The 27585-nt window shown below is 41.4% G+C and overlaps 2 long non-coding RNA genes across 2 annotated transcripts in view; one reads left to right on the forward strand and one right to left on the reverse strand.

The window, feature by feature from the left end:
* Positions 1–706: 706 nt before the first annotated feature.
* LOC113624819 (uncharacterized) overlaps positions 707–27585 on the reverse strand; it is a 40392-nt gene continuing 13513 nt past the window's right edge. The window contains exons 3-8 of the long non-coding RNA XR_003434465.1: positions 24715–24973; positions 13940–14022; positions 13441–13594; positions 9212–9313; positions 4454–4686; positions 707–2335 (exon numbers count right to left, since the gene is read on the reverse strand). This is a non-coding gene — a long non-coding RNA (uncharacterized LOC113624819). The remainder of the gene's footprint in view (positions 2336–4453; positions 4687–9211; positions 9314–13440; positions 13595–13939; positions 14023–24714; positions 24974–27585) is intronic.
* On the forward strand, positions 5443–10835 carry LOC113624817 (uncharacterized). Its single transcript, XR_003434464.1, has 3 exons — positions 5443–5681; positions 9084–9275; positions 10383–10835. It is a non-coding gene; the product is annotated as an uncharacterized LOC113624817 (long non-coding RNA).

Below are 27585 nucleotides of genomic sequence, written 5' to 3' on the forward strand. Positions count from 1 at the left end.
GACTCTGAGGCTAACTTTTCTATCTGTAACATGGGCGTGTTTACAGCAACTATAACCAAAAATATTCTTGTGTTTAACTAGGGATGTTAAAGAATTTTCAACACAAAGTGTTAAACATAAACACCGAACTTGCCATATTTATTTTTACCAAAGTATGCATAGTAATGCAAAATATTTGGTGTTTCCTCTCCTTTCTAAAGATGTTTCTTGTTCTTTTGCTTTATAGTAAATAAATTAATTTCACTGACATGTCAATATTTACTGCTAATTATACAGGAACAATTCTACTATTTGAAGAAATGGAATGTTATTGTGTATCATAGAATTCGTAAGCTCAGTGCCTAATAATTTCCATATCAATAATTTCCATTAGGGCTTCCCTGGTGGCACAGTGGTTGAGAGTCTGCCTGCCGATGCAGGGGACACGGGTTTGTGCCCCAGTCCGGGAGGATCCCACATGCCGCGGAGCGGCTGGGCCCGTGAGCCACGGCCGCTGGGCCTGTGCATCCGGAGCCTGTGCTCTGCAGCCGGAAAGGCCACAACAGTGAGAGGCCTGCATACCGCCAAAAAAAAAAAAAAAAAAATTTCCATTAGTGTAATGGGACACAGTAGAAGCTGCTCCAGGAATAAAAATGTGTAATGAAAAAAGCAATCATTGAGAATCGTTTAGCAGCAAAGTAGATAACCAATAAGCCAATGACCTGATCAATGGGTATTAGGTACATTAAATGCAGAAGATGATTCAGAAGTGTCCATTAGCAGAAATTCTAACAAATAAATTACAAAATAATAATCAATACAGGTAGCTGACAATGTAACCTATAACAGTGGATCCGGAAGCAATTTCAAAGATTTGCATTGCTCACACTTGAATGCCTTTTCAAGTTGTACATTGCAAGCTACACTTCCTCTCCCCATCTTAAGCCCCCTCTTTAATGCTTTTTCTAAATTAGCTTGTTGTGTCATCCTTACCATGTAGTAATGAAAAATGGATAAAGACAGTCATGTGGATTTTCTGTCTCTTCAGAACACACCTTACTGAAACAGACTCAATATATGCTAACGACTCTGGAGGCAAAAGCTATGGTGGTACAGCCTTTGCTTTTGAAGGCAGAGGGAACTTGAGAGGGAGGTAGCATGAGGGGTGGACTGGGGGGACCAGTTATAAACACTGGATGGATGCCTTTTAAACTTGGACAGGAAAATCATTTTGCTATGATTGTCCAGAATGTCAGCCTGGCTCCTGACTGTGTTCTTGGAGGGGCAGTAGTCTTGAGCAGGATCTTATTTCGCTGCCCAGGGACTGAACTTAGACGCCAGTCCAGCAGGGGCTAGAGGCTAGAAGCAAAATTCCCTGATTCTTACCCCCTTTGAAAGCAAAAATGTTTCAAGGAGGAAAGAAACACAAACCAGATACAAAGTTTATTATTAGAGACACAGCACAACATATGGGAGAGCACACAGGGAAGCAGTTTATTTATTTAAGTCAGAAGCAGGGCAGAAATACACACCCAGAGTGGAGTGTGGGCTCCTGAATGAGGAGTGCAGTAAAGAGGTGATTTAAATCACTTATACAGGACAGTCCTTCCGGGTCTTTCTTTACCTTTGGCAGATTATCTTGTTTCTTTTTTTTTTTTTACACCTGACTGGTCCTAGGACCCTCCCCAAGATGCGTGCACAACTTTTTGCTAAGATGGATCCCACCACAGAGGCCTGTGGGTGCATGTCCATAGGTATTATGGGGTGCCCTCCCTTTTAGACGCCCAAGAGCCTTCCCGCGCATGTGCAGACAGGGAAGTTTTCCCTGACTTAAGGAGTGGACCCCTTATCTATTTACTTGAGCAGAGCTCAGTTTCTGACACTAGCTTTGTCCTTGGAGTGTCTGGGTGAGCACAGAGTTTCAATTTTACTCCACTGGACAAACAGCAGCTGTCCAGACCAAGAGCCCATCTATCTCCTACCTCAACTGCAGAAAGGGAAGCAAAATACAATTCCCGTGGCCTTGTACTCTGCCAGACTGATCGGAATCATTCCTTCCACTTTACAACAGTTTACGTAGTTTGATTTTGTATGTCCGATAAGCATTTACACATTACAAAGTTAGCTGACTGGGAGAAGACAGGATACTGATACAGCTATTACATATTATTTAACTGGTACGATGCTTTCGTTTGTTTCTCTGGCAGAGCAAGATTTTGCTTTGCTTAGGAAAACAAGCAGGAGTGGGCTATGAGCCATACTCACTTGTGAAAGACGTGCCCTGCCTTCAAGGAGCTTGAGCCCAGGATAAGGCAGGGATCCCATGTCTTTTCTCTCTTCACTCTTCACCGAGTGGCTGGAAAGGAAGCAGAGGGCTGTCGTTTACCGAACACTTACTTTGTATCAGGCATCATGCTAAGTACAGATTACTAATCACTGCTAGGGATGAGAAAAGTGCATCATTTTGAACACAGAGGGGAGAAAACCCTCTGCCCACCCCAATAGCAAAATCCTAGAAGCCCAAGATTCCAGGAGAAAATGTCAGCAGGGCCCTTTGATATTTTTTGTACATAACGAGGAAGTTAACCTAAAAGTGCTAAGGTGGGGCTGTTGTTTGCCCTTTTTAATGCTAAAGAGATAGTACTGGTGTTACTAGGTGCCAGGATTAAGCCACTTCAAGTGAGATCAGTAAAATCTAGAAACACCATCCTTTCAAAGCAGCAAATAGTATCAGGTGTCAAGAGGTACAATCTGAATACTTCTTTGGGGTAATTTCTGGAAAAGGGAAAGAACCCTTTAGTTATGCATGTAAAAGTAAACAACACATCCACTGTTTTAAGAGAAACTATGAGATAATTATTACTATAAAGGTGATGTTAAAGTATAATATTTTTAAACTCATGACTCATACAAATATAAAATGAACACATGTCAAAGATTTTATTCGACTCATTCATTAATTAAGGAACCAGTAAGATGATACAATGAGTTCAAGGCAGAATTCAAAAAGCAGATACATACATGTAGAGGTTGATATAAATCTGTTTAATAGATGCAAAACTGGCTCTACGGAGGGTGGTAGGGGCAATTTTTAAAATCTATTTGCATGTTGCGGTAGGAAGAATTTTGAGCTGTCTGCCCCCTGGTGTATACATCCTATATAATCCCCTCCCCTTGAGTATGGGCAGGACTGTGAATATGACGGCTTTCTTCTCATGATTAGGTTACATTAGATGACAAAGGTGAAGTCAAGGGATTTTTGCAGGTGTAATTAAAACTTTGGGACTCTGATTTAATCAAAAAGGAGATTAGCCTGAGTGGGTCTGATCTAATCAAGTGAACCCTTAAAAGATACCAGACCCTTCCTGAAGGAAGAGATTTGAAGCATGAAGATTCTGCTGGCCTTTGAGAGGCAAACTGCCAAGCAGTGGAGGGCACATGACAGGAAATGGCAGGCAGCCTCTAGAATCTGAGAACTGACAGCCAGCAAGAAAGCAGGACCGCAGATGTGTAACTGCAAGATGAATTCTGGCAGCCACCAGGAACCTTGGAAGAGGAACCCAAGCCCCAGAAGAGACCAGGTCACGACCTTGATGTCAGCCTGCTGTGACCTTGGGCAGAAGACCCAGCTAACACGCCTGGACTCCTGACCCACAGAAAATACAAGATAATAAATTTATGTTACAGCAAGTTGTCAAATTTGTGGTAGTCTGCTACGGAGCAAGAGAAACCTCTTACATATGTCTACAGAAAAGAATTATTTGCATTGGTACTGATCAGCTACCACTTACAAAGCTGTAAGACAGCTCAAGGCAATGAAAGGTACAGAGACCCCACAGAATCAAATAACCTGGAAGATAACACCTTGATTTTTATTGAAGGTACCCAGTAATCCATTTGGTCCCTACTATGAGAAATGTTTCATTTGGTAAATTGCCTGTTTCACAGGCAATATTGCTTGATTTTGTTTTTTATTTGAAGAAAACCTTTCTTCCCTCCTGAAGAGATTTAGACTACACTTTAATTTGTTTTTCTGGGCATATGAGGGGGTGAGGAGTGGCTAGCTACTGGGAATTACAGAGTGGAGACCCAAGAAGGCTGCAGAAAGCACCCTCAGGTCTGAGCTCCCTCACGCACTAGTCACGGCTGAGAAAACGGAACTGGGCAAAACCCAACCTGGGCTGTGAGGCTGATATTCTGTGTGAAGTAGAAGTCAAGGCTGATTCCATCCAGTCACATCCATTTATTCACTCAATAAACAAATCCAGTGCCGACCTGATTCTAGACAGAGGTGCACTGGTGAACAAACACCAGTCAGGTCCCCAGTCTCACGGGGTTTACATTCCAGAGGAGGGAAAATAACTCAGATTTGGGGATCTATACTGAAAAGTTCCAGAATTTGAGAACGATACTGATAGTTGACCATTGTGTTCAGCCACGAAGAAACTTCTGAGGTTAAAGGTTGAGCTCATACCTCTGTGGGAAGAGTTTCAGAGAAAGTTCAGTCGTTAATCATCCTGGTAAGAGTCAGATCCAAGTACAGAGAATGAGGCGAGGATACTGGGTTCTTAGACCGGCCTGAGGCTGGACACACAGGCGCCCACTCTGACCACGGCGCCCAGACTCCCAGAGAAATGCAGACTTAATAAGGAATTGCCCTCGTGCTGAGGTCAGCCCTTGGCTGCCACACAGAGGTTGCCCTGTGCCCTGCATAAAGAAATATAGAAAATACAATAATAAATTAATGTTCTGTTAAGCTGCCACGTTTATTTCTGTGGTTAGTCATAACGACAGCTAATACATACAAATACTTACACTGAGCTGGTCTTTTTCCTAAGTATTTTACATATAATAACTTATTTAATAGTCACAATAACCCAATGTGGTAGATACTATTATTATTCCCATGTTACAGATGAGGAAATTGAGGGAGAAAAGGGCTAAGTGATTTCTCCAAAGTCCCATAGCTAGTGAGTATGAGAGCTATGATTCACACCCAGACAGTCTGGCACCAGGACCCTAGTTCCTAACCCTCACTAGGCACCATCTTTGCAATAAGGGTTCTCTTCAGCACGGACAGGAGTAGTTCTGCCTTGTCCTTCTATTACCCCAACACTTCAGTATTCTCAATAGCTGTAGTCCATCTTCAGCTGTACTGCAGGAGAAGAAGGAATTTTTATATTTTCTTCTGGCCACAGTGTGGGGGGGCTGCTGATTGTACACCAAGTAAAACCAAGAGTTACTTTACCATTCTGGCAAACCTGTCACCTGTTAAAAAATGCTTCTTTCCTCATCCCTGAGCCGCATTTCGACTTTGTTTTTGAAGAAATGAAGTTTCTCCTCCGGGTATTCTGTCTTAGAAATATATACGGCTCATCTCCCCACTAGGATTCACAAGCTCTGTGATGGCGAATCCCTTGCAGCTGCCCACAAACAATAAGTAATACAAAGGATGACTGAGGGTTTCAAGTTTCCTGTTTACAGCCTCCATCCAATGGGGAGCTCTCGGGAGAAATGTAAGGCTGGCAACAAATTAACAAGGGTTCAGTTATTTTACAAGTGAGAACAATGGTTCCTCTGACCACTTTTGATTTATTCCATCTCTGGTTTCCATGGAGCGTCATAAAAGGATCTATGTGTGCGTTAAGAGAGTGGAGAAAGAGAAGTGGCCCGGAGCTACCAGGGGAAGAAGCATCCGCCTGGTGAGTCTCCTCGGAAAGAGAATATCTCCAACACTTAGTATCCAGTGCCTGTGCCGCGGGCTACTTTGCCGGGGTAATGACATTCAGATCAGGCAACACAGCTCTCATTCCAGCAGCCTTTTACTTCCCAGGAGATCTTTGCCCCAGGGTTCTGCTCCCTTTTTAGGCTTATTCTTGTCTCCAACTTCCCCCTTCTATCGCCCCTCTTATCGCCACTAGTTGGAAAAGCTGTATAAGAAGTTAGACGTGCCTGCCGAGCTCCTCTTGGAGGAAACAGTTAAAGAATTTTCTGGAGCTGACTTGGGAAGTTAGGGGCACCAGTGGCGGGCATCTGTGGCTTTCTGGACACTCAGAATCCACTCCTTCTTTTGACAACTTCACCAGCCCCTTCCCTTTTCAATCAAGTGATTCTAGAAGGATTAGACCCTGGGGTCAGGAATAGAGCCTGTGATTTAGGCCTAAGCCAATCAGAGCATTGTATTTCCTTGGCTGCCAATGATTGGCTCATTGATAATCATATGACTTAATTAGCGCCAATTAGAGAGGCAACGAGACTTTCCCTGGGAATTCTGGGAAGGAGATTCTCGGTCTATCCTCGCTGGGCTTGAATGAGAGGTGTGAGATTGAACACCTGGTAAGCATCTTCCTCCCTGTAGCGAGCGCATGTCTGGAAATACTATCAACTCGGGAAAAGAAGGAGACGCTGGACCTTGAGGACAGTGCTGGAGCCCCGGAATCAGTCTATCTCTGAAGCAAGTTCTGTTTCCAGCCTCTCGATTACGTGATTCAGTAAATTTTCTTTGGGCTCCTACTGTGTCGGGCTGGATTTTGTTGGTTGCAGCTGAAAGAGTTGTCTCTCTCCCACTAGGGGAAGTAGAGAGGAGGCGCCAAGAATGAGAGCTGCGAGGCGGGGAGTGGGGGCAGATCACAGCCCTTCAGCCGGGAAAGAAATTCTCACCTGAGGGTATTTGTCCCTTCACATTTATCATGAGAAGGCAGAAGCTGCAAAATATGTTTGTAGAGCCATTAACCTTTCCATTCCTTTCCATGTAACACTTGATGTTTCTATGGGCAAAAAATCTGTCCAGTTTATTATTCAAGTGATTGCTGGACCTGCTTTAAAGTGAAGGCAGATATGGGTTGAATTCTCAAAAAGTCATCCATGCCGTTTCATTGGTCACCATACCTTTTAAGTGTTTATGTTACCATCTCAATTACACCATCTTTTTAGCTCAGGGATGGTATACAAAGATGTTTGGCCAGGGGGACCCAGAATCACCTGTATCCTGTCTTGGCCTATCGACCCCATTCTCTGCAGTGCCCCATGCAGGCAATAAGAAGCACTTTATTTTTAGAGAGAGCTTTGGTCCCAAGCCCTAGTGCAAAGTCAGGAAGCAAGGATGGAACTCATGTTCTTTCTCCTCATTGTTCAATCCCAATTCTCAGATATTCTCAGTTTGGATAGTCTCTGGCACTTGTTGACATGTGTTGAATCAGGTGTTTTGTCGTTGTGGTTTGGTTTGGTTTTGATTTTTGACATACATCAGAAAAGGAAAAGAGCATTGTGTCACCTTTGCCCAGAATATTTGCCCAGTTTCTGCCCAATTCCTATGTCAACAAAATTCAACTGAGTAAATTTTAAAGATCTTATTGGCTTTAGTCAGTCATTCAGGAATTGGTCAGCATCCAATCTAGCAGCTGGAAAGGTGCTCCAATGCATTATACCAGGCAAGAGATTTTTTATAGACCAAAGTGAGCAGGGGCAAGGAAGTTACACTGGGCATTTACTGATTGGTTAAAGCAGGGTTGCTTTCCTTACATGGAGCAAAAGGAAGCCTCGGAGAAGGTAACTTGTGTCAGGTAACTTGTGTTGAGCGGGAAAGCCCTGATTGGTTGACCTCAGTCTTCCTTTTCTGGGAGAACGGAGCCTCGAAACTCAGTTAAGTTTTGGTTCGCTGACGTGGGGCTTAGCATGAGCGACTCAATCTTGGGCTTCACCTGGCTACTTTAACACCTGTCAGGCCGAGTCAAGAACTCTGAATCTGCTTCCAGGTGGAAAGGATGACTGTGTGTCCAAGCAGAGAGAAAGTAGAGGGGTGGGGAGAGGGGAATGTAGGGCTGCCCTGCCATCCTGGCTGCAAGGAAGAGCGAGAAAAAGAGCCTACTATGTTACATGTGCTGGAACCTTATTCCCACTGAAATGTCACCTTTAGAAAATGTGAGCCGATGAGTGTCTTGGAACCAATCAGATAGATTCTTTCCTTATCAGAGGAGAAGAAGGCAGGAGGTAAAAAGAGAATTTCTGAAAACTTGTTCTTAATAGTTACCATTATTGTATTAGTTAGGATAATGCTGGTTACAATAGCAAATCATCTCCAGAATTTCAGCGGCCTAACATAATAAAGTTTATTTCTTGTTCATATAACAATCTAAAGTGGATACTTCTCACTGACAGACTGCTTTCCTACACTTAGTGATTTAAGAACCCATGTTCTTTCCATCGTAAGGCTCCACTTTAAGGCAACAGTTTTCAACTTTTCACTGCACTTTTTAATTACCTGATGAGCTTCAAAAATGCTGATACATGCGCCCCCCACCCCAGAAGACTCTGATTTTATTGGTTTAAATAGCAGCTTGGGCATCAAAATGTTTAAAATACCTCTCAGAGGAGTATAAAGTGCAATCAGGATTGCACTAGGGTGTTGCTCTAGGGCAATGGTTTCCAATGCATGGTCCCCAGACTGGCAGCATCAGCAACATTTGGGACTTATAAGACTTGCATATTCTCAGATCCCAACCAGGTCTGCTGAATAAGAACTCTAAGGATGGGGCCCAGCAGTCTGTGTTTTAACAGCCTTCCAGTTGATCCTGATGCATGTTCAAGTTTGAGAATCACTGCCCTTCAGCCCCAAAGTTCTCTGCATCCAGGTGGAAGGGAAGAGAGGGAGCTAGAAGGAACACTCCTGCTTCTTCACTGCCTCCCAGTCTCTTGAGCCCAGCTCAAAGCAGAGAGGACTTGGAAATGGGACCCTAACTGGGCAGCCTGTGTCTGCCACAATCATACACTCTTATCTGCACTGTCCCTGAGTTCCACACCGATTCAGGACTGAAGGAAAATGAAAGGCAATTCTAAGTTCTAGGTGTAACACAGATGGCCAGGGCTCCCAGGTACTAGGAGTGTGAGACTAAACAAAAATTTGTAGGAAGACACAGGTAAAGTATGTATGTTGATGTAGCGTAGAATGGGTTCATTTACATAGAAAAATTAACACAAAAATTGCACAAAGTTATAAGCAAATTTATATCATGCCTTGTAATAGTAATTTTTCACTTAAGTAATTTTCTTAAGTTTTCGTTCCGACTGGATCTCTCACCTTCTACCCACTTCGTTTCCCTCAACAGCTCAATAGCAGCTCTGAGGCAGAGATGGAAGATTGTGGATCTGCTGGGACGAGGTTATCTCAGAAGCCAAACCAGAAAGAATATCCCAACCCAGGACTCCACTATGCGATAATGGAGGGAACAGAGACCTTAAAGTCAGGCAGTTTGGGGTTCATGTCCTCGCTTTGCCACTTCTTTCCTGTGTAGCCTCAGGTGAGATATAACCTCTCTGGGCTTCAGTTTCATTTTCTCTGAAAGACATAAAAAGTCCTGGCGTGTAGAATTATTGGAATGACCATATGAAATAACAGGTAAAAGTACTTTAAAAATCTTAGCTGTTTTAATCCCCATTTTGGTGGCCTTGTAATGACAGAAAGAAATCAGGCCATTCTTATCCTTGACAAGCCACATACAGGAGGAACAGATAAGATGCTTTGAGATTGTCTGAGGGTGGCTGAGTACAGCCCATTCTTCTTAAAGGTACTTATAGTGAGAAACCATTCAGGTCAGGCCTGCCTTTCCAGTCTGCCTCGTTGGCAAGGTGGTGGCCCCGGGCTCTGTCTCTTATGTGTTCCTTGTGGTTTCTATCTGCTCTGGCTTTGGTGGTTTGTTTCATTCATACTAGATGCCAAGGGGACGATATGGTCCAGGGAGCTGAGGAACAGACTGGATATCTGGGGACTCTGTGACACTTCAAAGAGTGACTCAGCCAGTGGTACAGAGAAAAGAGAACACATCATCCATTTGAGGGCAGAGGCAGCTCTGGCCGTCTGAACGCTTGAAATTTATACTAGCCTCTTGAAACTAAATGCTGATTTGCGCTCCATGATTCTTTAGAGTTCAAGTGTCCAAGGAGGGTTTAGGGAAGGGACTTACAATTTTGGGTGTCTAAAATACAATGGATAGATTCTAGATGCTTTCAATTCCACATCTCAGAGTCAGTTCAGAGCTAGTAACAATACAATGACAAATGTAATAAACTCGTGTACGTATAGTGCTTTCCAATTTACAGACCATTTCATACACTGCAAGAAAGCTGATTCTATCTCCTGGGGGCACGTACGTTATCACACTTACGTGTCTTTGGTGGCATGGAATACAAACCCACTCAGGGAACCAGTTGCATGTGTGAGAGTCAGACGGCATCGCTGTGCCTTTCTAAGTACTGCAGCCCTGAATCAAAGTAGTGTTTTTCTCCCCAGTCTTGCCTGAAGCTGAGGCTTGGCAATCAAGTCTCGCTGCCAGGTTTACAACGTGGTTGGGATGGTGCGAGCGCTACAGAATTCACGTGAAAGGTAATCCACATTCCCTCTCTTGCAGCTGCCCTTAAATTTACAAGGAAACATTCCTTCTAGGAGTCTCTGGATATTGGACTAAGATTGTCACACGCCATTAACACAGTTCAATTCTGCAACCTCACTGATTGGAAAACCTGATTCAATACTGCACCAGCATCTTCCAAAAATATATTAGAGTTGCCACTGACAGATGGTCTGAGATGGGCCCAGGGAGGCTGTTGACAGATATCTTGAGATGGATCTTATTCCATTGACATATCTGAAGACTGTCCCGTGGGAAATGTCTTCACGGGCCTGGAGGCTGACAGAACAAGACGGAAACCCTTCAAGAGAATTGCCAATAAAGAGACTGAAAATGGGCACTACCTTCTGGAGGTAATTTGGCAATATGTATTGAGCTTTAAAACATTCATACCCTTTGGGCTTCCCTGGTGGTGCAGTGGTTAAGAATCCGCCTGCCCATGTGGGGGACACAGGTTTGATCCCTGGTCTGGGAAGATCCCACATGCCGCGGAGCAACTAAGGCCGTGCGCCACAGCTACTGAGCCTGCGCTCTAGAGCCCGTGAGCCACAGCTGCTGAAGCCCGCACGCCCAGAGCCCGTGCTCCGCAACGCGGGAGGCCACTGCAGTGGGAGGCCCGCGCACCGCAACGAAGAGTAGCCCCCGCTCAACACAGCTAGAGAAGAGCCCACACGCAGCAACAAAGACCCAACGCAGCCAAAAATAAATAAATAAATAAATTTATTTTAAAAAAAATTCATACCCTTTGACCCTGTATTTGTCTTCTCAAGTTTTAGCTGAAAATGCTGCTGAGACGTGTGCACAAAGATTTGTGTATAGAGACTTTCAAGGCAGCATTAAACATACAGAAAATCTGCTTATCCAAAACAATTGAACCCCTCCCTCTTTCTATAGCATAAATACCTCTGTAGGCTTGAAATAAGGGATATAAAACTAACCCCTGGATTACACCAATTTAGCAGATTTCTTTTTGAAATCTACTGACTGTTCTTTAAGAACATCTAATTTAAATGTAACTCAATCCACTGGAGAGACGGAATAAGGGATTTAAAAAAAAAAAAACAGTGGGTGGAAAATCTCTTAAGCATTAGGAAGCAGCAACAGTAGTAAAAATATTTCTGTGATGGATGCAAATATGAAATTGAGGATGACAGTACCACACGAGAGACTGTGGCTAAGACACTGACTTCATGTCCGTGATGACAGTGACCTCAAAGGAAATTTAGGAAAGTATGAAAATTCAGTATTTAAAACTCAAAATCAGAACTGATTCAGAAAACAAATCTACTGCCTTCTAAAAACAACGCCAACCTGCAGTTGTTTTAATGAGACCTGCCTCACACAATTCAAAGCAAAATATTACTTTCATCAGAGAATTATTTGCATTCTTCCATAAAATAGCACAGGAAATATGTTATGAAATTACTTGCCAAGGTCAAGAAAACTCATAATCTTGACAAGAGGGGGGAAAAAAAGAATAATCGTGCCTCTGTCTACACTGGTAGCTCTCAAGTGGGGAGCATTTTGCCCCTTGGGGAACATTTGGCAATGTTTGAAGGCATGTTTGGTTGTCACAACTGGGGGGAGTGCGGTCGGGAGAATGCTATTGGCATCTAGTGGGTAGAGGCCAGAAATGCTGCTAAACATCCTACAGTGCACAAGACAGCAAAGCACTGTATGGCCCGAGATGTCAGTAGTGCCAACGTTGAGAAACCCTGGTCTAGATAGTGACAGATGATCTGGGAAGAAACGACCAAATACAGAGCCCCTACGTTCTGTTCTCTGTTGGGGGTGGGGGGTTGACAGTGGGGGAAGGGCTAAGGGAGGGACTCGCTTCTCCTCCAGTTCCACCTGTGCAGGGCCTGAGGCCAAGGGAAGGATGGCTCCCACCTCCTGACGGCTGAGGCCTCAGTGCATCTTCCATTAGGACTACACGAAAATATTTAAATCCGGTAAAATCTTGATTTTACTGGAATTTGTATAGGCAAAGCCCCCAGTTTTGCAGACTTTTGTTTTTCTTCTTCTACAAGGAAAAAGGAGCAAAATACATGGAAGAAGCTTATTCAAGGAACTTCAAAAACATGGCCTGGGGTCAAGTACAAATTCTACCCAATCTCCTGTTTTGTTTTCTGGACAATGGGAATTGGGGTCCAGAATGTTTAGCCTGAGGTCCAGGCTGACCCTCCACTATCAGAGAAGCATTAAATCACATTCACAGTGAGCTGTGCTTCTTAGAGCAGGAAACGCAACTCACACCTTTCAGTAAGATTTCAACATCAAGCTTGATGGGAAAAGGATTTTCTGGGTAACTCCGGGATAACCTGGAATCTCCCATCCCCTGGACATTTTGACTCATTGGAGTTTTCCTGTGGTTTACATTCCCCAAGATGTTCTTGACATTGGCAAGATTTACAGGAAAAGCTACTGACAGTGTTACAAACTCCAATCCAAATCTTCCCTTTCTACCTTTTATGTCTGTAATGTCGGAATGCATCAAAATAAGCATGTGACATTTCTCCATAATGAAGAAAACCAAGTCAGCTGCTTTGTTTTTTAAATCTAAATAAAACTAAGAAAACAGTCACTAGGTTGAGAAAAGTTAACTGGCCTACAGAACAGCAGCAGGAGAGGATAAATATTTGGTTCCGATTTGCAGCATATTCCAGATGGGCAGCTTTACGTGTCTGTGACAATTTTGAGTCTGGAAAGTTTGATCTAAACATCTGCATGATTGTCTTGCTAGGAACAAGCCACACTGAAATGTACAGTTTTGCCTGATTCTCCCTAATCTCATTCTGACAGCTTCCCATACAAGCTGGGAACAGCGGGGACTAACTCTTCTCCAACATTATTGCTAATTGGCAGCAGCAAGACAGCCTGTGAGTTCCAGTATGTGAAAGATAGGGGAAAACAAAAACAAAGCCCAGCTCTAAAACTCCAATCAGCTTTAATTAGTCAAGAAAAATCAACAGCTTAAGAATGTACACCTACTGTGATAGAACCACATGGTTACAAAGTGTTTCTAGGGCCAGGTAAGGCTCCTGCATCTGTCACTTACCTTCTCTGGCTTTTGGGTTTTCCGCCTTTATAAATAAGGTGCTAAAAATTCTTGTCCTCTGTTTCTCCCAGATGTGGGAATGATTAATTTAGAAAAATGCAGAAATATCTTAATAGACCTGGTGCTAGGCGGTCATCCTCCCTGTGTCTCTTTCCTGGAATATACAAATGATTTGATATTAGGATGGTAAATACTCATAATAACCAGAGTCAAAAGTCCATTAATCAGAATCTACCTAATGGGACATCCAATCAAGGCACATTTTTTTTTCCTCCTGTATGACAGCATGAAATAGTGAAAACATCATTAGCTGTGGTTCTCCTCACATCAGGGTTTAAAATCTTCCTCCCCTTAGCATAATCAATCAGCTTCTCTGAACCTCTGTTTCCTCATTTGTAGAATGGTTTTACAGTGATTGCGGCAGAGTATGTGGTGAGGATGGAGTAAACAATGCGTGGAGAGCAGACTGCTGGAGCTCAGTATGTGTGAGTCCCATTACCTGCCTCTCCGGCCCACAGCACTGCAGGCACCACTCGCACTTGACTGTCGTCCTTCCTGCGAAGTGTTTTGTTTGAATACTTCCTTAGGGAAAAGAATTAAAGCTTTAGAAACTGAACCAATAGTTAGGATGGACTTCAAACGAAGGAAACTTTGGTAGCAACTTCTGGGGTGAACTTATGACAGGTATGACTCATTTTCTTCTGTTTTCTGCACACAGAGCTCTGACTAATGAGAACTGGAAGTCCTTAAGGATGACCCTAAAAGGCCACAGAATCCTCAGTCACCCCGGAAAAGGGACGCTGTGCTCTCATGTATGGGTTAGGACTCTTCGGCTGCAAGGAACGTAAGCTACTTCAAGCTAGCTTGGATCTGGATTTGGGTGGGGGGGGGGGGGGGGTGGATTTCAAGGGGACTTACAGAGCCAAAATGTGTGTCTATGTCTCTCTGTATATCTATTTCATTTTTACCGTCCCAAACATCAGCTTTTCACATCCCGAATGACACACAGACAGCTGCCCGACAATTCTGGAAATTTTGTGTTACAGACCCAACCATTTGAAGAAACTGATGCAATCAGATGGTGCCCCCATTCCAGATTCCCAGGGAAGAGAAGCTGATTGGTCCAGCTGGTGTCCACTGTATACACTTCAGCTCCAATCATCTATGGCCAAGGAGGCAACAGCCCATTGTACAGACATGGAGGCTGAGGTTTACTCCTGCCCTCCTGAGGATGGGGATAAAGAAGGAGGTCTCAAAGGGTAGGAGAAGAGGAGTGTCACCGTGTAGAGGCACCAAAGATGTCATTCCACTTTACATAGTAGAGAAAAAAGGGGATTAATGTTTCAGAATAATTTTCAATAACCAAGGTCACAATCTAAAAGGTATTCTGCACATACCACAATTAAGCCAGAAATTCAACTTAAACATATTTTGCTCTGCATCCCAATTGTTGCAGACACAGATGGTTGCCCACCTAACAGCCTGTTCCCCTTTCTGCTTAACTGGCAGGATCCCACATATATTTGGGTGTCCATTCCTCCCTCATATCAGTCATAGAAAGCTTTCCCTATCCCTGTGTTTAGAAGTAAATTAGTCTAATGGTTGCACTGTGATCCCTTTTGGCTTAGACATGGGCATATGACACAATTGTGACCAATAAAACATGATGATGAATCTTCTGAGAGGCCTTCTGCAAAGATATTTTTCTCACTGATAAAAAGAAACTCACAGGAACACTTCCTATCCATCTAACACTTTAGTGTCTGGATGTGAGGCCTGGAACTGTGGCAGCCATCTTATGACCATAAGGGGACCTAGCATGAAGACAAGAGAGCAGAAATATGGAAAGAACTTGGGCCTTTGATGAACCATTTGAGCAAATGAGTTAACCCACCTGGGACTGTTTTACCTCTGGCATTCTGTTTTATTTTATTTATTTATTTTAAAAATGGAAGTATAATTAACATATAACATTATATTAGTTTCAGGTGTGCAAAGTAATGATTTGTTGTTTGTTTATATTGTAAAATGACATCACAGTGAGTGTAGTTAAAATCTGTCACCATACATAGTTTAAAATTGTTTGCTTTTTATGAGCGCTTTTAAGATCTACTCTCTTACTGACTGTCAAATATGCAGTTCACTATTATTAACTGTAGTCACCATGTTGTACATTACACCCTAGATTGTTGTTACTTGATAAAAGAAGTATTGTTTAAATCAGTGATTTTTAATTTTTTGTTACTTGCAATCCCAAACATCCTAATTGACGCACTTCGTAATTAATAGAAATCACAAAGCCACAAATAAGACATACTTTAATAAAAGCTGACAATAGCTGGAGAATAATTCCGAAAATGCTTAGAAGAAGGTGTCCCTTAGGCAATATTGAAATAGATAGCCAAGAGATCACGAATCATTTCTAACACTCCCAGAGCCTTACCAAGACACAGCATTTTGCAGGCAGACCATTATTTTTTTATATTTATAAAAAGCAACTCAAAGAAATTATTTGTTTAGAGTAGCTTTTTTATGCTTCAAAGTCTTTGCTCCTGTAGATGTGGAGTTGGACAAGTTTAAAGTGGTTTCACTGTGCATTCTGCTTGCTGGAGTTTGATAGGCCATGTTCACATGACAGGTCTATCCCTGCAGCGGATGTCTGGGATGCTTTGATGTGGGTTGCATTCGGACAGCCTAATACTAGGGGAAAATGTGCTGAAATTGAACAAGATTGCTTTCTGCCCAGCTGTTCTCTGAAGGCTCAGACCTTTTTAGCACTGAGCTAAGAAGCTTGTATTTGTTTTGACGGTCTTGGCAGGGAGAACAATGGTTGATTATCCCAGCACTTTACTAACAAATAAGACTGCCTCCAGCAGAGATAAAATATGGGTCTTGACTTGATTGCATTTCATGTCCCAGGAAATTATTTTCTTTTCATTCTGATGCCCTTTCATTATGCAATGTACCTTTTGCTTTCTTTATCCTTGCCCCGCGTGGTAACCCATGGCTTTCACTCTGAGAAGGCTGATTCCCAAAATCACCATGGCAGGGTGGTTTGATTAGCATATAAAACATGTATTTTCACTTCTCTAATTTCTTAGAAACTAATTTTTTTGTTTGTTTTTGGTTCTCCAGATTTGTATGGTTAGTTTCTTCTCTAATTTTCTGTCTGCTTGCTTTTGGCCTTTGTTTACGTTGCTGAGACTGTTTCAGCATAGAGAAGTCTCAGATTTTACGTCACACCTACATCTAAAAGGTCTATCCTAGGTGTTTTCTTCACCCGTACAGAGAAGTGCTTTACCCAGAACAATTGTGTTTTCTTCAAAACAAAGGGACTTTTAAATAGTTTCATGAAAACATTACTATTTTTCCTTTATTATTTTCTTTCCAAAAGGTTTTAAGAATTAAATATTTTGTAAGTGTAACATACGCAGATAAGGGTACGGCTCAATGTATTTTCATGAAGTGAACACACAGACGTAACCATTGTCCCCTCAGGCCCACCCAGTCATCACCTCCCCACTCTATCACTGCCTGCCTCTCTCCAAAGGTAACAACTGTGCTGATGTCTGTCATCACAGAGGAATTTTCCCTCTTTTTGCTCAATATTATGTTTGTATGATTCAATTATGTTATCATGTATAGTGGTGATTTCTCCATTTTTACTGCTACATACTATTCCATTGTGTGAATACGATGCAATTTATGTTGATGGACATTTGGTTTGCATCTCTTTGGAGCTATTACAAATAGTACTGTTATCACATTTTTGTGGATGTCTTTGGATGAATATATACACATATAGTTTTAGTTCTGTATACTGAGGGGCAGAATTGCTGGGGGACAAAGCACAAATATCTTTACCTTTGGTGGACTGTCCCAATTTACACTCCCATCAAAGGGATGTGAAAATCCAGTATTAATTCAAATCCTTGCCTGCACTTGGAATTATTGGCCTTTTAATTATAGCAATTCTATTAAGTGTGTCGCGGCATCTCATTGTGGTTTTATTTTGCATATTCATGATGACTAATGAAATTACACAACTTTTATCTTTATTGGCCAAGTCAGATATTCTCTTCTATGAAGTAAACTTGCACAATTTTTGTCCTTTTTCTAATGTGATATATATATATATATTTGTTATTAATTTGTAAGACTTCTTTATTATAGAAATGAATTCTTTGTTGGATATGTATATTGTAAATACATTCTCCCATTCTGTAGATTGCCTTTTTACAGTCTCATGGAATCTTTTGATAAATAGAAATTATGAATGGTTTTAAACTTTTTAATTTGAAATAATGTTAAACTTACAAAAACTTTGGACTTGCAAAAATAATAGAGTTCCTGTGTACCCCTCATCCAGCTTTCCCTAAGAGTAACATATTCCACATTACATAATGATAGTGCAATTACTGAAGCCAGAAAATTAATATTGTCACAATACTATTAACTAATCCAGAGACCTTAATCTCATTTTGCTAATGGTCCACTACTATCCTTTTTACAGTTCAGGATCCAATCCAGGATTCCCACATTGCCTTAAATTGACATGTCTCCTTGGTCTCTTCCAAGCTGTGGCAATTCCTCAGTCTTTCTTTGTCTTTTATCACCTTGACACTTTTGAAGAGTAATTTTGTAGAATGTCCCCCAATTGGGTTTGTCTGATGTTTTCTTATGATTATCAACACTATTTTAAGCATTAGTAACTATAAACATATCTTTAAGAAGTTTTGGTTTATTGTTTTTTTTTGCCACCCTATTTAGCATTCAGTTTTGAATTTTGATAAATATTTACAGTCATGAAACCACTACCACGATCAACATATAAAACAGTGTCATCAACCCCCTAAAATTCCCTCATGTGCCTTTGTAGTCAGCTTATTCTCCCCAGTCCCAACCCCTGACAACTACCTATTTGTTTTTAATCCCTGTAGTTTTGTTTTTTCAGAATGCCATATAAATAGCATCATACAACATGGAGCCTTTTGAGTCGGCCTTTCTTCACTTAGCATAATGTATCTGAGATACATTCATGTTGGTATATCAGTAATTTGCTCCTTTTCATTGCTGAGTAGTATTCCATTGTGTGGATGTACCACAATTTGTTTATCTATTCACCAGTTGGTGGACATTTGAGTTGTTTCCAGTTCTAGCTATTACTCATAAAGCCACCATAAAAACTTGTGTCTAAGTCTTTGTGTGAGCACAAGCTTTAATTTCTCTCAGATGAATACTAGGCATGGAACTACTGGGTCATATGGTAAGAGTATGTTTAACGGTATGAATAAGTAATTGCCAAACAGGTTTTCAAAGTGGCTGTGCCAGTCTGCATCACCACCAGCGATACATGAGAATTCTGGTTTCTCCACATCCTTGGCAGCACTTGAGATTGTCAATTTTTTGCATTAGTTGAGATTATGTATTGGGCGGGGGGCGGGGGTGGGCAAGGATACCATGGATGTGATGTTGTGCTTCTCAGTGCATCAGATCAGAAGGCACATAGAGTAATATATCTTATTACGTCCAGGTTGACTTTGATCAATTGATTAAGGTGGTGTGTGCCAGGATTCTCCAAAGTAAAGTTACTGTTTTTCCCTTTGTCAATAATAAGTATCCCCTGGGGAGACACTTTGAGACTATGCAAACACCCTGTTTCTCATTAGACTTTCACCCACTAATTTTAGCATCCCTTGATGATTCTTGCCTGTAATAATTATTACTATGTTGTTTGCCTGGTAGTAATTTTCTACTTCTATAATTCCTTCCAAATTTATAAACTGGAAGTTCTGCTGTGGGGAAGGGCTGTCCTTTTGCTCCCGTTTATTTATTCAATTGTATTAATATGGAGTCATAGGTACTTATTTTATTCTTTGGGTTATATTCCTTTTTTTCATATTTATTTTATTCCTCAAATTGCCCCAGATTTTGTGCATTTGTACCTTTTCTTTTTTTTTTAATTAATTAATTTTTGTCTGCGTTGTGTTGCTATGCGCAGGCTTTCTCTAGTTGCCGCGAGCGGGGGCTACTCTTCACTGCAGTGCGCAGGCTTCTCACTGCAGTGGCTTCTCTTGTTGCAGAGCACAAGCTCTATGTGCTTGGGCTTCAGTAGTTGTGGCACGTGGGCTCATTAGTTGTGGCTTACGGGTTCTAGAGCACAGGCTCAGTAGTTGTGGCACACAGGCTTAGTTGCTCTGCGGCATGTGGGATCTTCCTGGACCAGGGATTGAACCCGTGTTGCCTGCATTGGCAGGCAGATTCTTAATCATTGAGCCACCAGGGAAGTCCTGGCTCTTGTGCCTTCTCAACGTCACCCACCTTTTTTTTTTTTTCCCTTTGCAGTTCCTTCCTTTCTGGTTCCATATGATGCTCCATGCTCATCTTGTACTTTCCCTGTCCAAACCCTAGACTCAATCATTTTTCCAAGGATCCCTGGTTCCTTGAATTATAGGTTGGTATTTAGAACCAAGATCTTGGCACTAGGTGTGCTCATTGCTACTGGGGTGTCATTGCTTCTAGGCCCTTTCAACAGAAGGGAATAAGAAGTATATGTAGGTAGGTATACATCACACACACACATATCTGTGTATATGTGTGTGTGTATATTAAAAGCCATGAATTCATGCTGATACTATAGATTCTATCCAACACCACAGGGCTCATTTGACTCTTCCCATTTCTCTAATTTTTATCTTCTTTCTCTGATAGTGAAAAACCCAGCTGTCATGACCTACAATGTATTTACTTATTTGTTCAAATGTCATACACGCATAAATTAGTTTCAGAATTCCTAACCCATACCCTTTACGAGGAACACTAGAGTACGGTATTTCTACACAGTTCTTTTTATCTTTAGCTTTACAGAATATAATCATCATCCTGTTTTCCAAAGTAACTTAAGTTAGTTCTTTTCTTCTTCTCCCCCTTCAGTGGGATTACATTATCCAAGAAGTTGTTAAAGTAGTCATATTTATCAATCCACCAGGAATTGAGTTTTGGTACCCTTTTATTACAATATAACATACATAGAGAAAAGTATACAAATCATGAGTGTACAACTTGGTGTATTTTTGCAAATTGAACGTCCTTGGTAACCAGCACCTCAGAAGCTCTGTCATGCCCACTTCCAACCACTATCCACTCATTATGGTAACCACCATCTAACTTTGAACACAATAAAGTCTGTTTTATACACTTTATATAAATAGAATGATGTACTATGTACTTTTCTCTGTCTCTGGCTCAACATTCTGTTTGTGAGATTTATTCATGTTATTGAACGTGATTATCATTTGTTTGTTGTCATTGCTGCTTAGTATTCCATTATGTGAATATACAACATTTATTTACAGTGTTGACATTGACAGGCATTCGAGTGGTTTCCAGTATGACACTGCATGTGGGCTAGTATGACAGTACCTTCTTCACGTCTTTTGAGGAGCATATGAATGCATTTCTGTTGGATATCTTAGCAGTAAAATTTGCTGAGTTACAGGGTTGCGTATGTTCAACTTTCATAGATACCTTCAGTTTGCAGTCCTGTAAGCAATATACAGGAGTATAGTTGCTCCATATCCTAGCCAATGCTTAGTATCATCTAGCTTTTTGGTTTTACTCATTTTGGTAGATGTGATACACACTGGAGTTTTGGTTAGCATTTCTCTGATGTCTAATAAACTTGAGCACTTTTTCATAGGTTTATTGTCCATTTGGCTAATCTCTTTTGTGAAGTGTCTATTTAAGTCTTTGCTATTTTTCCATTGACTGATTGACTTGTATGTTTGTTTACTTTCTTGTTGATTTGTAGGGGTTCTTTATATCTTCTGAATACAAGTCCTCTTTTTGAATTATGTATTATACATAACTTATCCCACTCTGTGGACTTCCTTGGCACTCTTTCAATCATGTTTTCAGAAAAATAAAAGTTCTTCATTTTAACATAGCCCATTATCCTTAATGTTTAGCACTTTTTATGTCCTTCTAAAGAAATATTAACTACTCCAAGGCACAAAGAGGTTCTCCTACTTGTAGAAATTTTTGTTTTATGTTTCAGTTTAGATTGCAATCATCTAGAATTGTTTCTTATGTGTAATGTAAAGTAAGGATCAAGATTTATTTTTTTCTTCCTGAAAGATTTCTAATTGCTTTAGAACAATTTATTTTAAACAAATATGTTTTTCTAGTTTATCATAAATTAAGTGACCATATACATGTGTATCAATTTCTGGACTCTAAATTCTATTGTTTTTGTCTATTTGTATATTTTTTACAATAATTCTACACTCTATGTAACATTATAGGTCTTGATACCTGATACTGTTAGTCCTATAGGTCTGTTCTTCCTCAATATTGTTTTGGCTATGCTTAGCACTTTGCATTCCCATATACTTTAAAATCAACTTGTCAATACCCACCAAACACACATACTCTCACACAAAACAGCAGGGGTTTTGCTTTGGCTTGCACTGAATTTATAGATCAATTTGGGAGCACTGTCATCTTTACAATATTGTGCTTTCCAATCCATGAAGATGGTATATCCCTCCATTCATTTAGGCTTTCCATAATTTTTTCCCAATTGTGTAGTTATCTTTTTGTTATTTCTCATTCAATTGCATTGTAGGCCAAGAACATGCTTTGTGTGATTTAAATTCGTTTAAATTCATAGGGATTTACTTTGGTCATGTATACTGTTAATTTTGGTAAATATTCCATGTTCACTTGAATAAAATTTATATGCTGCAGTTGTTGACTACGGTGTTCAGTGTAGGTTAAGATTATTAATTGTGTTGTTCTATTTATTGATTTTTTGTCTACGTTATCATCTACTGAGAAATAGACTTACCTATTTCTCCTTTCAGTTCTGTTAACTTGTTTCATATACTTTGAGGCTATATATTACATGCATAAAAATTTAGCAGTGTTATGCTAAACAGAGTTAAATCAATCCTGGTGTATTGACTCTTTTATCATCATCTAATATCATTTCTTTTGTAATATTTACTTTGTTATGTACAGCTACACTATCTTTGTTTTTCTTAATGTTGTATGCTATATTTTGTTCCATCTTTTTACAGTTAACATTCCTGTGTCCTTATATTTAAGGTGTGTTTCACATAGTTGAGTTTTTAAAATTCAGTCTAACAATCTTTAAATTTTAATTGAAGTATTTGGTCCATTTACACATTAGTGCAAATACTGAAAAAATTATATATTTGGTTTAAATCTACATCTTATAATTTTCTCCTCTTTGTTCCACTTCTTTCCAATTACTCAAGCCTGTTCAATCATTTCATTTCCACCCTCTATTATCTTTTTAGATATTACATTCTTTTATCTTTTTTAAGTGGTTTCCCTAGAAATTATGCCATACATTCTTGACTTAAAACAGTTTAATACAAATTAATGCTTTTGCTACTTCCTGGACAATGCAAGGACTTTAGTAGAATACTTTAACTCCATATATTTCCTTCCACTCAGGTAGGTTTTGGAATATAGTTTTGAAGATAAACTACTGGTTTTCTAGGCAAAAAGGCAGGAGGAAGACATTGCATGTAGTAAGAACAGCGAGTCTGGGTACTGACTTTGCCCTCTCCCATCTGGCTCATTCTGTTTTTTATCTGTGACCCATGAGCTGACCTCTATGACTACATCGCCAAGCAGGCTTGCCCTCTGGCTTTCTGTTTCGTAGCCAATGAGAGGCTCTGCAGGTGAGTGAAAGGTTAGAGCAGTTGGAATACTTATTTGCTCCCTCCAAGCCTACTATGATTTTGACAGCAGCTACACATTGGCCCCCCCCGCCCCCAACCCACCAGCTCCTGTTCCAAGCTCCTACTCCCACCAGGCTCTGCTGGTATGACTCCTTCCTCCTGCTTCTTTAGACCTTTCCAGGTAACAGCTCCCTGCTGTTGCTGGTCCCTGGGTGATTCACTGTACTTGTTGCTTCCCCTAGATCAACTCTTACCTTTATTCATAGTCCCTAGGGTAAACTTCCTGCAAGGAAGTATTTTTCCTTGATGTTGATACATGGAGGAGAGGCAAGGAGAGGGTATTCAGAGGAAGCAGCATAGTTTAATGTGGTCTGACAATGGGGTTGAGATGAGGGTGGCCCAGAGACAAGCCTGGGAGTGAAGATGGGGACTTATCATGAGGGTCTGCCCAGTCCAGTCTGGACTTCACCCTGTGGGCTGTGGGATTCACTGGTAGTTTTTAAAGAGTGATATGGCCAGGGTCACTCAGGTGTAGCAAAATAGAGGAGGGACTGGGAAGGAAGGGACTGACACAGGGAGACTGGTCTAAAAGCAGTTGCAATAATATTCCACATCCAGTGGCTGCCCAGTGTAGATAATCAACCCCCAACTCCTAACGGTGGTCCACAAGGCTCTGGCTGATCTGGCCTCTGTCTACCCGTCTGACCTCAGCTATGCATTCCCCTTGCTCACTGCATCTTTGTCAAACTGTGCGTTTCTCCCCTGTTCAGTCAACATGTCAGGCTCCTTACAACCTCAGGGCTTTTGCAATTGCTGTTTCCCTGTTTGGATGCATTCCAGACTTCTCATCATTCAGGTCTCAGCTCAACAATACATTCTTAGAGAGGTCCTCAGCAGCTACCCTCTCTAATGTGGCTTCCTTTGGAAGCCACATATTACTGGAGGTTTTCTCCCCATAGGACTTATTACTGTCTGAAATATTTTCTTTGTTAGTTGTTGACTTATGTATTGTCTGCCTCCTTTTGCTAGAATGTAGAGTTCATCAGAGAGGGACCTTGTCTTATTCACCAGTATACCTTTAACTCCTAGAAGACTACCTGGAACATAATAGGTGCTCAATCATTTCTTGAATGAATGAATTAATGAACTTATCTCTCTGTTTGGCTGCCAATACATACATACATTCAATCCTTTATCACCTCTACCCCATCCTTAACTTTCACTTAAATTTTAATTGAAGTATTTGGTCCATTTACACATTAGTGCAAATACCAACAAAATCAGAATTTTTGAGGAAAAGATCATTACTGCTGCTGATGAAAGATGACTCCATTGGGGAAAGCTTCCTGCAAGACGTGGAATGTGACAGGGTCTTCAAAGAGAGGCAGGGAGCTTGGATGTGTGAAACCATCTATCAATGAATTCAAGCCTTAGACTATCAAAAACCAAAATAAAACAAAAAATCCAGACTAAAACATTAAAAAAATAAAAGCACTTAGATATTGCTAGTTTTCTAGTGGTGTGTAATAAACACTCAGCAGCTTAAAACAATACTACTTACTCTGTCACATTTCCGTAGGTGAAGAATCCAGGCGGGCACTTCTGGGTTCTGTTCAGTATACTCCAAAGTTGAAATCAAGATGATTTCAAAGTTGAAATCAGCCATCAGGGCTCTTATCTGAAGGCTCTGGGGAAGATTCTACTTTCAAATTCATTCAAGGTGTCGGCAGAATCCAGTCTTTGAGGTTGTAGGACTGAGGTCTTTGTTGTTGGCTGGCTGTCAGCTGCCACTCATATTCATTCTTACATAGCCCCTCCATCTTCAAGTGAAAAACAGCATGTTAAATCACTTTTGCTTTTTGAATATCTCTGACTTTCCCTTCTGCCTTCCTCTTCTACTTTGAAGGGATCATGTGATTACATTGGGCCCACCCAGCTAATCCAGAATAATCTTCCATTTTAAAGCCAACTGAGGGCTTCCCTGGTGGTGCAGTGGTTAAGAACCCACCTGCCAATGTAGGGGACACAGGTTCGAGCCCTGGTCCGGGAAGATCTCACATGCTGCAGAGCAACTAAGCCCGTGCACCACAACTACTGAACCTGCGCTCTAGAGCCCATGAGCCGCAACTACTGAGCCTGCGTGCCGCAACTACTGAAGCCCATGTGCCTAGAGCCCGTGCTCTGCAACAAGAGAGGCCACGACAGTGAGAGGCCCAACGCAACTCAATGAAGAGTAGCCCCCACTCACCACAACTAGAGAAAGCCCGTGTGCAGCAACGAAGACCCAGTGCAGCCAAAAATAAATAAATAAATAAATTAAAAACAAAAAGTCAGTCACCAAGACCAGCACACTTTCAAGGGGAGAAGAATTCGGCTACATCTTTTGAGGGAGTGTTGTCAAAGAATTTGAGGACGTATTTTAGTCTTTTTCATCAATGGTTGCTCTGTAGATAGTTGTGAATTTGTTGTCCTCGTGAGAGGCAGTAAGCTCAGGGTCGTTCTACTCCACCATCTTGGCCACTCTCTCCAAGGACATATATTAAAACATTCTCCTATTCTATGAATAATGATAGGTGCATGGCAGATTTGGAGGTTGATTCCCAAATGAGCCAGTGTCTTTGTTCTTTGTCCCTTTAATTACCCAGTTTACCCCTCCTGGAAAAAGATTTGACATTTCCACTTTTCAGCAGAGTTGAAAATAAGCCTAGAAATGGTGCAGAAAATGGCTATGATTCAAACCCCAAACTCTTATCGAGTGCCTTCTATATGCCATGTCCTGTGCTGTGCAGTAGAAATAAAGAGGTGATTAATATAAACCTCCACTTTAGAGGAACTGCTGTCTAATGAAAAGGCAGAGAGGTAAAGAGGAAGTTAGCATAAAATAGTATAGGTAATCTTTACCTCACTCCTTATTTTCCATTTCTATATCCTCTTCTTTCCCAGTACTTAGTACAAATGGTATTTCCCCACTTATTTGCTTCTTTTACTTGTTTATTACTGTTTTCTTTCCACTGTATCCCCAGAGCCTAGCTCAGTGGCTGCTACATAGACATGCTCAGGAGTACTTGTCAATGAACAGCTGGGATGTGGTAAGCACAGTGCACTATGGCAGCAAGTAGCAGGGACACCCACTCCAGTCTGGAAGAAAGGCTCCCTGGAGGAAGCAATCCTACACTGAGATTTGAAGTATGACCGGGAGTCCTCAAGGTGGAGCATGTGTGAATTGTTCCCATCCTCAGGAACAACATCCCAAGCGGAAAGAAAGTCCAGTTCATTCAAGGGACTGCAAACACTTCTGAGTGCTGGAGAGGAGAAAGCGGCAGGGCCTGGGGAGTGGAGTAGAGAGAGGATTGCAGAGGGAGTAATGAGAGATGACGTAAAAATACAGTAGGACCAGGTTATTGAGAACTTCCCTTGCGAGAAAATCTGGGGAGTATGGACTTTATCCTAAAAGCAATGGGGGAACTATTGAAGGTACTGAAATAGGAGAACGACAAGGTCAGGTGTTTTTAATAGTCTAGCAAGGATTAGAAGGGCCACCCTAGATCCTTGCTCCATGCTTTGAGAGTGGGGGCTACAGATGTCTCAGGAGCCAGACTCCAGAGGTTCCACTGTAGAAGTTATTCTAGACCATCTTTCTGCAGAAGGCACAATACCCCCTCATCTACCCTGGGGCCAGGGACAGGGGTATGGAACAGCAGCCTCCTCAGGCCCATGAGGCCAGGCCTCACTGCGCCCCTACCCAGTGGCCCTCACAGCTTGTGGAAACCAAACCCTGCTCCTCCTCATTCTCTGGCTCCCTTTCAGAAGTGGAATTGAAGTGGGCACCCCAAGCCCAATTACTAGAACACAGAGACTATGAGTTGGAAAACATATTTTCCCTGCAACAAGAGAAAACGTGCTGAGGTTGGATCTCCTAGGCTCTCCCCACTGGAATCATCCATGGAACGTGCAGAATAACTGAAAAGCAGTTTTTTCTTGGAAACATATGGAAAATAGGTTGTTTGCTTGGAGGAAAATCATAACTTGTTTTTTTTCCCCCAGAGGAAAATTAAAACTCTCACACATTTAGTCATTTCAATCCCTTGTTTGTCTTGTGCTTTTGAACTAAAATGCAGGCCTGGGGAGAGTGGTGTTGTTGGTGAACAGGAAATCTTAGAGGGTTAGTTCCATTGGTCAAACTATAGGAATTCCAAACTCAAATTGTCCATTCATTGTCTCGAAGGCAAGAATGGGGTCATTAAGCCACAAAGCCAAATGATGCATCTTTTGCAGAAAGGAGGATGGCATTGATTATGTAGTGTGTATATGGGGTGAGGGTGGGGTGTGCAGAATGATAGAGAATGGTGAAATGTGAAAAATCCAAATGTAATCGCCAAAGCAGTCTTGAAATAATCCTCTCTCTGGAGACCTGATCTTCCCAGTCAAGATG

This window comes from Aethalodelphis obliquidens, unplaced genomic scaffold (genome assembly GCF_003676395.1).
Source record: "Aethalodelphis obliquidens isolate GAN/ISIS:26980383/991018 unplaced genomic scaffold, ASM367639v1 scaffold14, whole genome shotgun sequence".
In the NCBI taxonomy this organism is placed as follows: domain Eukaryota; kingdom Metazoa; phylum Chordata; class Mammalia; order Artiodactyla; family Delphinidae; genus Aethalodelphis; species Aethalodelphis obliquidens.